Source organism: Choloepus didactylus, assembly GCF_015220235.1.
Source record: "Choloepus didactylus isolate mChoDid1 chromosome 11 unlocalized genomic scaffold, mChoDid1.pri SUPER_11_unloc5, whole genome shotgun sequence".
In the NCBI taxonomy this organism is placed as follows: domain Eukaryota; kingdom Metazoa; phylum Chordata; class Mammalia; order Pilosa; family Megalonychidae; genus Choloepus; species Choloepus didactylus.
The window spans coordinates 602,435-615,371 of record NW_023637582.1 but is presented as its reverse complement, the minus strand read 5'-3'; the positions used below and the strand labels follow the sequence as shown (position 1 = coordinate 615,371).

Genomic DNA, 12,937 nt, shown 5'->3' with positions numbered 1-12,937 from the left:
ACGTGCCCTGCAGACCCACCTTTGTACCTCCTGTCACATGCCCTAGGAGTCCTTGCTGTCAGCGGTGGATGGGGGACCCCCCAATAACAGAGGCAATGGTGATGTTGGCAGCCACTGGATTTCTGAAAGCAGCTCTGAGAAGTGTGGTAGTGCTCGACCTGACCCAGCCTGGTAAATTACTCTCTTCCCAAGGCCATAGCTCCCGCTGCATCTTCTTGATATGGCAATTTCATCTGAAGTTTTCCTGATTGTAAAGAAGGTGCATCAAAAGAAGTAGTCTGGAGCTCTATACCTCATGGCAGAAAGAATTGGTTGGGCAGCTGAAGGCAAAGATAGATGTACAATCAGCCATATGTATGCGGACATTAAATACCAGAAACTCACTCCAGAAGGAAAAGCTAAAATACAGTTTTAGCTGGTCCTGCACACAGAGGACATAAACTCACTTCCATTTTTCCAGTGAAAACACAATGAAAGAACAAGTGCAGTGAAGGACTTTCTTCAGCAGCTGCCACCAGAATTCAAGAGGAAAGTAAATTAAAAAAACTGGAAGAGAAAAACAGAATGCTGCAAGAAGATCCTGTTTTGTTTCAGTTTTATAAAAAGCTTGCTGTGAGTCCAGTGATCATTGCTGAGGAATTCTGGGCCATTCATTTAAATGTGAATGCAACTGATAGTTCATCCACATCCAATCATAAGCAAGATGTTGGCATTTCTGCAGCATTTCTGGCTGATGTCCAGCCCTAAACAGATGGCTGTAATGGTCTGCGATATAATTAAATGCTGATCTCATTGAGTCCATATTTAAGACCTAGCCAGCAGGAAAAATGAAATATGTAGAAAATGTTCCCCACAACATGACAGAAAAGGAATTCTGGACACATTTTTTTCCAGTCCCATTATTTTCACAGGGACTGGCTGTATGCAGGGTCAAACTATTTCTGTGTAGTGTGTGTCAAAATAGATGAAAAAGGGTTAAAGACAATGATTTCCTTAGGAGTGAAAAACCCACTACTAGATTTGACAGCTTTGGAAGATAAATCATTAGATGAGGGCTATGGCATTTCTTCCGTGCCATCCAAATCCATAAAGGAAAATAGCAATGCTGCCATCGTCAAGAGATTTAACTATCACAGTGCTATAGTCCTGGGAGCAGGTCTCAGGAAACAAGAAACACAAAATGAGCAAAATAGTGAGCCCAGAATTTGGGATGGGAATTCCAGAGATGTGGACTGCTTTCAACCAGCAGTCAAAAAGGCAAAGTTACAAGAGTCTATTGAATATGAAGACTTGGGAAAAAATAATTCCATAAAAATGTTTGCACTAAACCTCAAGAAGTCAGATAGGTATTATCATGGTCCAACTCCAATCCAGTCACTACAGTGTGCAATGAGTTAGGACATTATTAATGCTTTTCAAAGTATTAGACAAGAAATGGAAACTTATACATCCAAATTAACCCAGGTTCTCTCAAGTAGCACAGCCAGTAGTATCGTCACAGCCCTGTCACCTGGAGGGGCACTTAGGCAGGAAGTGACACAGCAAGCCATAAACCAGATGGTGCCAAATGATATTCAATCTGAATTAAAACACTTGTATGCGGCTGTTGGAGAACTTCTATGGCACTTCTGTACCCGCTTTCCTGTTAATACCGCATTCCTAAAATGAAAGGTAGTGAAAATGAAAAGTAATTTGGAACAATTCCAAGTGACAAAGCTCTGCCCATTCCAAGAAAAAAGTTTGAAGACAGTATTTAAGCACAAATTTGGTAAGTCACAATGAAAGATTCTCCAGACAGGTTACAACAAGTTCCACATGTAGCAAACATGATGCATGATGAAGAAAACATGAAGTGTCTATGGCTTTCACAGGTTTTGTGAGAGTAAGAGGACCCTGATCTGAAGTGACTCTGGAAATCTGACCTGACAGATTCATCACAAAGAAGTTACAAGAAACATCTGTATCATGTGGACTTTTGAAGCTGATGCTTATAGCACTTGCACATTGTGAAGTGAAAGGAAGAAAGGAATTATGATTAAAAACTATGGAGGTAAATTAAGGCAGAATCAAAATCAGCTAAGTTGTGTGTGTGTGTGTGTGTGTGTGTGTGTATACACTCACACACACATATTTAAAAAGACACTGTTTGCTGCAGTTACTCAGGAACTGCTTTTGATTCACATTAAGCTGCTTTCAGAAAGTTAAAAAGACAAAAAAAAACACTTTTTAAAGGGTGCATTGATAAAATCTGAGTATGTACACACACACACACATATTTAAAAAGACACTGTTTACTGTAGTTACTCAGGAACTGCTTTTGATTCACATTAAGCTGCTTTCAGAAAGTTAAAAAGACAAAAAAAAACTTTTCTAAAGGGTGCATTGATAAAATCTGAGGTTTTTTTCCTGCATAAATTTTTTCCTGAGTTTATGACACAGAGTAGACCTTAAGTATTTCTTCTCCATCCTCCACATGAATCCTCAAGTTTTACTGAATTCTAGTTGTTCCTCACATTACTAAGTTAAAAAAAAAGTACTTTAAAATAAAGCAAAGACTGTTGCTCAGCCTTCAAGAAAAAGTTGTAATAGGAAGACATCATTGGTCCTGTGTTTCCTACAGAAATAAGAAACAATAAATATTGCATTCAATGTTTGTGGTTTGGATCCCTAGATGATAAAGAAGGAACATATTTGCCGAGTTGTGTGGAGTTTTATGCATAATTTTGTCAGAAGACAATGGTGCTGCATCCTTTTCTTTGAGTGCAAATGTTCATTGCCAAGATTTTTTTAAGATGACATGATTTGAAAAGAGGAAATTGCATTTTTAAGAGTTTAAAAATCTTATGAGTAAGAAATATAAGAAATCTTACTTATTTTCACCTCTGTAGAAGACATAAAAGATGTTTCTCATGTCTCCTTTTCTCTAGTCTCTATTTGATTGTTACTTACTGTCTTTGGTGACTGGTAACCAATGCACAGTGACTGAAAAGACTAAATGCAAGAATAAAAAAGGTGTGCTATTGTTTCTGGAATCCATGCCATAGTTTGTTCCCAACATGATTAATTCACTGTTTATATAATATTTTATGTGTATTAAATTAAAAATTCCACAAAAAATTAAAAAAAGAAAAAAATATTATTAAAGTTAAATCATATATAGTAGAAAAATACATTCATGAAAATTTAACTCACTTCATGATTTAAAAAATAGTGATTAGCCAAGTACAAAGAGAAGTAAACTTTTTTAACATAATGAAAAGGATATATAAACAACTTAAAACAACATCATATGAAATTTGGAGATGTAGTTCACTGCAATTAAAGTCAAAATTATATAAATTATTTGATTTTAATCTTTTATTTAATATTGCATTTTAGTACTAATATTGTAAGACAGTAAAAATAAATATGATATACAATCATTGTAAATAAGGGAAAAATGCTATCGATTTGTGAAGATATGATTATATACATAAAGAATGCAATACAATCTATAAGAAATCCTTTAAAACATGTTAAACTCATCCAGGTATTTGGATCCAACCTTAAAATATTAGATCAATATCATTCCTATATACTAGAAAGCATAACACTTTTTAAACACAATTAATAGAAGGGGAAATGAAATCTGGCATACTTTAGAGATGCTTCCCTTCAGTAATGGCAGGAGACATAGTTGACACCTAGAGATTTGCATAAGAAGATTCATACAATATATTTCTTGTATTGCTTGTGGGAATGACCCAAATGCCTATTAATAGAGAGATTGTTAAATATTTTTTTAAAGAAATTTAAAAATTTATATAATTCAACAATTCAAATGAATTATGCACAACTGCATCTATCCATATATATTCACATTAAATAAATGTATAAAATGAAAGCTTCATAATAATATTTATAGCATATCTTATGCTTAAATTTTTAAAATATTTCATTAATATCAAGTAATCTTTGTGGAATTATGTATTTAGACAAAAATTACACCACGCATTTTTTTCCTCAGTAATGCTACAGTGTATTGCAAATTGAACAGGAAGATTTCCACTAAGGGAATTTGCTGCTGGGCATCCAGGGATTCTTCCTCTATGCCCTTACCCCAGCATAATTTAGAACCGCTCCACAATGGGAAATTTTTCTACAGGAAGGGAGAAAACAGATGCTAAAAGGATGCAGCAAAGTGATCTGCTCTTACTTCCATTATTTTGATTCATTCTAGCCACTGTCAAATGGAGACAGAAGAGATGTCAGCTCTACTTTCCCCTTTCGAATCACCAGAGTGGAACTCTAACTGGCACAACAGCTAATTCAAGTGGAGGGGCAAGGAAAAGGGGAATCTGAGAAACCATGTTTGTAGTTTTCTGACATAAGGGATGACAGAATAGAGTTTGAGTGAGAAAACCCATAGTATTCATTATACATATAAATTGACTATTACTGAATTTATTATAATTTTGGTTACTGCTAGAGCAGTAGAAGTAGGGAGAAATAAGTATGTGACTAAGAAAAACATCAGGGCCTTTACTTGTATTTGTATTTTATATTTCTTTTAAGAAAAGTATTAGGAAAAACAGTGTATAATTTTGAGTAATATAAGCCTAGATGTTAGGTATCATTATATCATTGCTACATTTGTTTGTATATTTGAAATATTTCAAGATAAACTAAGCATTTATTCTCTTAATGAAAGTATTATGATTTTGAATATCATTTTTGTCTAATTGAAGATTGATAAGGCATTGTAATTTTAAGATGAGGATAATTATTTAGTTGGATCCTTGAGAGTCTTTAGATCCAAAAGAGATCTCTCTGCAGGGATGCATAATGATCCATTTTAAAGTGTGGTAATGAAATAAATTCTATCAGCATATTCCTAGAGTGTTATATTTACAATATTTATTTCATAAATATGCCAGAACATTACAATTAATATCATGATTACTTTTTAAATGGATATTTGTGCAAATTCAATACTCATAAATCAGTCTACTATGTTCTGCATCTGAATTTGAGTTAACACAATTACCTATATTCCTTTATCTCTTAGGACAGCAGGAGAGAGTATTTTAATAATTAAAAGCTTACCATATAACTGGTAATCATTGTACACCACACATAGGTAGGCTTTGTTATCTTGTCTGCTGTATAGTTCAGAAGGAGTCAGTTTCCTGCTCTAAGACTCATTTCTCTGCCAGGCATCACATGGTGAACACAGAACTTTGTCTCCGTTGAGTTTGCTAATAAATGGTCCTTACTGATTCTTGAATATTTCCCTCAATTCCTTTAATGCATTAAGGAACCAATCAATTGCAAGTTCCAAAGGGACTATATAAAGTTTTAACCCATGTTAATTGGAAGCCTCTCTGGGTGCTCAGATTTGCCAATGCTCAATAAACGTTTCCTACCACAATCCCAGATGCCTGATTTAATAAGCCCCTGAACACTGTTTTCCCAATTAACATCTTTTCCTTCCCACACTTGGATGAGAAACACATAGTTGCCAATGATTAGTGCTATTCTCTCTTCCTTAGTGAGCATCCTATCCCCATTGGTGTAGAATCATACAGGCATCCAGGTGGTTGAAAGTTCAGTTGCCCTTCAACTTACTTCTACAAATTTTGTTAAATGTATTCAGTAATAGAAGATATCACAAGCTCCCAAACATATTTCAGAATGTATTTTGATTAAAATATACATAATTGTAATTTCAACAAGCCCATTGGTGGTTAGGGTGGGATCATGTGGCAACTAATCAAACCTAAAAAGCTGGGTGCAAGGGTACTCTTATTCCTACTTTCTCTTTGCTACTTAATAGTTTAATATGTAAGCATTTAAAGAAACTAAACAAGAGCCCATAAGCCAATCATTTCACTGTTATTACATTTATATACAAAAACTTGGGTTCATTGAACTACTTCATTTCTGACATCATTTTCACTTTATAATTTAATATACTTTATTAATTTTCAATGATAGATTTCCCATGAGGCATTGGAGAGCAATGACAGTGTGGATTAGTATAAATAATGAGGATATTTATCTGCACTCAGATTTTCAACTTCCCAGCTTTCATTATCCATAACCCCCATTCAATGGCCTTTCTGAGAGAAACATAAACAGTGGCCAATGACAGGCAAAAAAAATCCTTTGCAAAAACATCATTTGTTTGTTTGTTTCTTTCTTTCCAAACCCCAGTTTAATTACTTACATATCTGGACTACATGCTAACTGCCAAATTCCCTCTTTGACCTTTTTTGACTAAATTCAGAGACAAACTCAGCTCTCATATATACCTTCTAGGGTCCAAGTGGATGACATATTTTATACCTTATAACTAAAAATGGAGTTGTTGGGTCAGGTTAATTATGCATTCAATTTTAATACATAGTGCTGTTATTTTATAATATGGTATACCAATTCACACATCCACCAACCATCATGAGATTTTGTTAGTTCATAGCTAACTTATGCCATTGTGAAATGTTAAAAACAATTTACAACTGACTGTGTTCGAGGATATCTCATTGCAACTTTAATTTTTATTTCTCTGATTATTATGGGTGAACAACTTTTCATTTATTTACTTGGCATTCTCATTTCTTTCTTGAAAAATGCTTGTTTGAATTTTTCTTCCTAGAGTTTGTTTGCCTTTACTAATTTATCAAAGTTACCTATGTATTCAGGAGACTAGTCTTTCATGCAAGCTCAAATCAATACAGCCTAATCTCACACCTGCACTGTATTGCTTTGCCTCCCTCCCTGAGTTTCTCTTCTTACTGAGACAGCAAACATCATTGGATATGCTTGGCATCCCTGCATATGCAACATAGAAATGAGCAATTAAGTGATCAGATCATATGGATAATTGATTTTCCATTCTCCTGCTCAGGAGGACACTGCTACACAATCATTATATGGGTTTGCAGAAAAAGAAGCTATTAGTGGAACTTTGTCTTAGCAAGCAGGGAATGCACTTCCCTACTGGTGATCCTTTCTTCCATGCCTTGCTCTCCTTCTACTTTACTCCTGTTTCCTTATGTGGTTCTCTCTAATGAAGTAGTAGTGCCTAAGTCTTTTTCTCAAGCTCTGCTTTCTGGGGATTGTAGGACAAGGGGATCTGTTAGGAGGAATGGCTCTGAGAGCAGACTCTCAAGATGAGACACCATTATTGATGTAGAGAGGGGTAGATATACCTGTTATGCAGGGGACTTAGCTTGTGGTTAAACTAGATAAGAATTAGATGAAATGGGATGATTTGGTGTATGTGGTAACTGCAGCAATTTAATGGGATTGAGGCAATGAAAATTATAAGAGATTCCTAACAATCTGGGTCTTGTTAAGAAGCATCAAAGATTGGACTTATATCATCAGTGTGTTGCTTGCATCTATGGCTGATTACATTTGCAGTTGGTTACAGGGCTGTCTTATGCAGTTAGAGACATTTAATCAAATCAGTGGGAGGCTTCAAGGGTGAGGTGGTAGCTTCAGCAGTCAGAAGAGAGAAACTTCATCTCTACTTCTGCCAGTCAGCCTCTCCTAGGAAGTCATAAAAGGCCTTCATTGGCATGCAAGCTTGTAGCCCACCCTACAGAATTTGGACTTGTACATCCCCACAGGTTTTTTTTTTGTAAAATCTCATATTTTTATAAATTCTCATACTATTTACAGATAAATGCATGTAGCCACTTCTCCCTTATAGGCAAAAATATACAGAGGAAACATTGTCCTCATTGATCATTATTGATAACTTGAATCTGTTATCATTATTCTCTGGTTCTTCTGCAGCAACCCATTTTAATTCACCTCTCATGGAAGGGCTCTGCACATACTTGTGCCAATAGGTCTCAGTCTGACCCTCTACTCTCTTCCAATTCAGGCATCTTATTTATAAATTAGCTCAAAACACAGACAAAAGAAAAAAATACACAACTGTCTATTATCTGGGCTTCCACTCCATAGGTAATGGTGAAAAGTGCTGTATAAAAAGCAGCCAGCTTCTCCCATCCCTCTTCTAAACTTCTAATAATTATCTTTCCTTATCTTTGAATTGACCACCTTAACAACAGTATCATTTCCTTCCATAGAGTCAACCACACTGCTAACAGAATAATTTAAAATGAAAAAAAAACATATAAAATCACATGAGGTACCAGCATGTAAACACTTGCACTGCCAAGAATATAAACCCCATTGTAAAAGATCTCAACTTTACTGTCACATTCACCTCTAACTCAGACATTCTGTAAACTGCTCTAGCATATATAGTAACTAATGTCTACTTTTTAAAAATCCCTCTTAACTCTACTCCTGGAGTTCCCTTTCTGCATTGACCAATGTGTGAAGTCCTAATATCTTTTAATCCTCATTTTGAATACACCATTTCTTTGGTCAAGACAGGGCTAAATAAAGTATTTAATCATTTGTGTTTTCATCTATTTCACATATACTTTTATTTTGACATTGATCACCCACTATCATCACTTTTTAATCACTTGATTGGTATTGTAGCTTTGGAATTTGTTATCTTGAATTGTGTCTTCAATGCAATAAGTAAGACCTGGTTATTTTATAACAGCCTTGCTCTTTATTTATATCTACATATTTAAGAGTGAATTTAGTTTATGTTAGTATAATATAATACTCTATCAAATAGACATTTAAGATTGCAAACAGATGGCAAAAATGCATCACATAGTGCCAACAAGTATAAACAATGAATAATTCATAATATCCACTAAAAATTTTTACTCAGATTCTAGAAGGTAATAAATATTTCCACATGACTTTTCCTATAGCCCCTATTACATCCTTATTTTGAAGACTATAGGTCATGGCGTTGAGCATAGGAATAAGAATAGTGTAGAAAGCAGACACTACTTTATCTTGGCCTGGAGTATGGGAAGAGATTGGCCTCATGTACAGGAAAATGATGGCTTGATGACATAGGCTAAATACTGTCAAATGAGGGGAGCAGGTGGAGAAGGCTTTCTTCCAGCCCTCAGAAGAAGCCATAAGGGTGATAGTGACCAGGATGAGTGTACAGGAGGCCAGGATAAGAATGGGATAAGAAGCAGAACAGGGTGCTGATCAATACCCCAGTCTCATAGGGCAAGGAGTCCTCACAGGAGAGATGCAACACCTGGAAGTTCACAGTAGACATTATAGATTTCTCTGGCTCCACAGTGAGGGAATGTCATGGTGTAGACATCACATATTCAGGCACTGAAAGCATTGGTGGTCCATGAGGTTACAGCCACCTGTCTGCAGAGGGGCCAGTTCATGTGGAGAGGATAGTGCAGAGGCTTGCAGGGGACAACATAGCAGTCAAAGGACATGAGGCCCAAGAGGATACACTAGGTTACAGCCAGGGCCAATTCCAGGAAGATCTGGGTCCCACACCCAGAAACAGAGAAGGCTGCCCTGTGCAGAAGGCAGTCAGTCAACTTGGGGACAATGGCAAGTGTGAAAAGGATGTCAATGAGAGAGAGTTGCCAAAGGAAAAACTATATAGAAGTGTGAAGATGGTGTCTACCAGGTTCAGCAGAATCAAAAGACTATTTCCAGCCAGTTTGATGAGGAACATCACGGTGATGAGAGCAAAGGCACAGAAATGTGTTGGGATGTATTTTAGCAGACCTAAAAGAATGAATTCAGTGACTGTGTGGTTCTTGAAAGGCATCATCCTCAGAATCTCCACATAGATCTAAAGAAAAACATGGAAATATGGAAAATATTTTGCTATTAAATTTGTTCTATATGGAAGGTGACCCATAAAAAACATTCATATTACTTTAAGAATTTTGGAAAAATGGTGAACCAGTAGAACTAAGTTGATCAAATCATATTTATTCTTGATTTGGTGTTACGTGATGTGAAATTGTCACTTAGACTGACTTTTTCCATGTTTTATTATATTTTTGGATACAGTTTCAGACTGAAATATGCTGAATAAATGTGTATGTGTGTGTGTTGTGTGGTATTTTTTTGTTTATTTGTTTATCAGTACTTCACCAGCACTTTTATTGATGGATCTCCAGTGGAATATATTTAATCATAATGACTTCCTTTTCTGCACCTTTATAAATTCCCCTTGGTTTTATATCACTGATTCCCAGAAAAAAGTAAAGCTCTATAAGCAAGTGTGTTAAAAATGAAATCACTGGGCATGGAATCATCACTTAAGACATAAGTAAGTACACACTGATTCTGTGTTGGTTAGTAGAATTTAGTTCTAAAATGCTTTAGAATTTCCTAGATATTTTTATTGCTCCAGATACCTAGAGTTGTCTCTCTACATAATGGGCATTTCGTGGATAGTTTCCCACAAATGTCACCCAATACCATTCATTGTTTTGACCATTCACTCAACTTTCAATAACAAATGGGGATATGGGGGATATTCATGTGGTCATTTTACCATGTTGATGAAAAAATTATGTACTAGGTCTCAGTGGTAAATGTGCACTTTAGAAATCCTTTATCTTCTATAACCCCACATACCAGCATGCACCTCATTTCAACATGGGAAAAAAGGCTAAGATTTGTCCAAATATGGAACTGCCCCTCATCTTCTACTAAGTTCAAAATTCTTCAGCCTCACAAGATCATTACTTCACGAAATCATTTCAAACCTCCTCTTGAACAGTCTAACAAAAGTGATAAAGATCTTGATTTTTAGATCAACTAATCATTTAGTCAAATTAATCAAATTAGTTCCTATACATAATTTTTACTTCCATTTGTGGCTTCCTGTAGGACTAAGGTTTCCAAAAATCTGTACATCATAAAATCTCTTATTATAAAATGGTGTTCTGATGGCTTAAAAAGCAGGATGGGTGACAGTGACAATTGCATACTGAATTACAAAAATATGCTCACATAAAATTTCAGCAATAATTGTGCTCTGTAACTATAATGTACTTGTACCTAAATATTCAGCATAATATACACCTGTTGATCAAAGCATACAAAAACAAACACATAAATATACAACAAAATACATCAATTATGTATTATGACATACATTATTAACAAAAACAAAATAAAAATAATAGTTGCAGAGATTACAAATATTATGCATAAGAGCTGAGAATCTGGACACTAAATTAAGAAAAAAACACCTAAGAATGGATCACTCATTAGTGTACATCCAATAACATTTATACTTTATTAGGTGTTACAATTTCTGGTTAATTGGAATTAAAATAAACAAAAGCCCATGTGATACAAATAGTATTTTTATATGAATAATTCATGTTGTAAATCACATGCTGTGTTTAAATGTCTGAAACTTCTGATAAATATGTCTTTACTCATACCTCTTTCCATCGAGTATTTGACTTTATCCAACATTATCTATCCTTAAATTACTATTGAAGTCTTCGCAAAGCTATAAGCGTATATTCTAGTCCCATATCGCACTGTGCCATGCTGAACACTCCAAGTTGTCATGAATTCATCTTCTTTATATTCTGTGGTACTTTGTTCTTTAGCATATTACCATTTTTACTGCCTCATTACACTTTATACCATTTATGAGGACTTTATTTTTAAATGTCTGTCATTTTTCCTACTAGAAACTCCTTTCAACAGTGGTTCTTACCATGTTCCTTCTTACTCACAGAGCTCAATATTATTAAATATATTGTTATTTAATTATTAAGGATTAAACACATTGATAATTGCACCTTAGTGGGAAAAGCATAGAATTTAAAGTCAGGATTTAGTACTGGGGTTTTATTTCTTGCATTTATTAGCTGCACGTCATGGGAAGAAGAACTTACTCAATCTAAACCTTAGATTTATCATTATAAAATTGAGATTTAATCCATCACAAATAATTTTCAGCACACGATATAGTCATATAAGATATGGATAATGATTTTATTTAATTTTAAAACAAACTGATGAAAATGAAATATAATTTTTTGATAAATTAATTCATTCCAGGTCTAACTGGGGAAATGAAATGACTTGAAACCAATTAGTCCTAGTGTTTCCACCCAGTTTTTCAAAGCTATAAACTGAACCTCTAACTCTGAGTAATCACCAGGATGTAAACAGAGTAGATTGCCAGAAGTGGACAGTTTACCCTTTACAAACATTTACATAACAGATGAGAATGATGTTTTCTCTCTGATAATTCCTACTTTTGGGGAACAAAGAAAACTGTTCTTATCATATAATTTATTCTACTAAACAGAATCTTTGTAAAGTTTGTTGATCTCTAAATTTCTCATCACTTTCATCATCCTCTTTTGTATACCACTAGGGAAGGGTAGGAATTGAGTACATAGTCTGTACTTTCCAGGAATATTTACTTTGTAAGCATAAAATGTTAGTTTCTATAAATATAGGGGAAGTATGATTAACAGAACATTGTCTTCACTGGTAGACAGATATATTTTTTTTTTAATAATCACACTGCCATTTGTGGGCTGATGGCTCTATGTAACCTACTTTAATTTGGAACTTTGCTTTATTCACACACACAGTTGGATAGTGATCCCCACCTGGAAAGAAAAATTATTGCATATGAAACTTCTTTAAAACAATGGATGGGACAGTACTAACAAATACTAATATTCCTCCACCTACCTACCTTCTTTCCTACTCCAAACTTCTAGGCAATTTGCTCAGTACTATGTCCTTCCTTCTACCCACCCTCCCTTCTCTCCTTCATTTCTTCCTTCCTTCGATTTTCCCTCCATACTTCCTTTCTTCTTTTCTTTCTCCCTTCCTTCTGTCTGAACTCCTTTTTTCCCTGTCTCCATTCCATTGTGTCTTCAAATGTACTAGAGTAAATTCCAAAGTTTACACAGTATTAGATATGTGGTTTTAAGTAAGCAAATTTATCTTTCTAAACTAAAATAGACATGATCACTTCAATGCCTGCCTCATATAATGTGAGAAAATTATTGAAAATAATAAGAAAATG

The 12,937-nt window shown here is 34.8% G+C and overlaps 1 pseudogene; it reads left to right on the top strand.

The window, feature by feature from the left end:
* Positions 1-211: 211 nt before the first annotated feature.
* On the top strand, positions 212-1,851 carry LOC119524733 (annotated as a pseudogene).
* Positions 1,852-12,937: the final 11,086 nt, after the last annotated feature.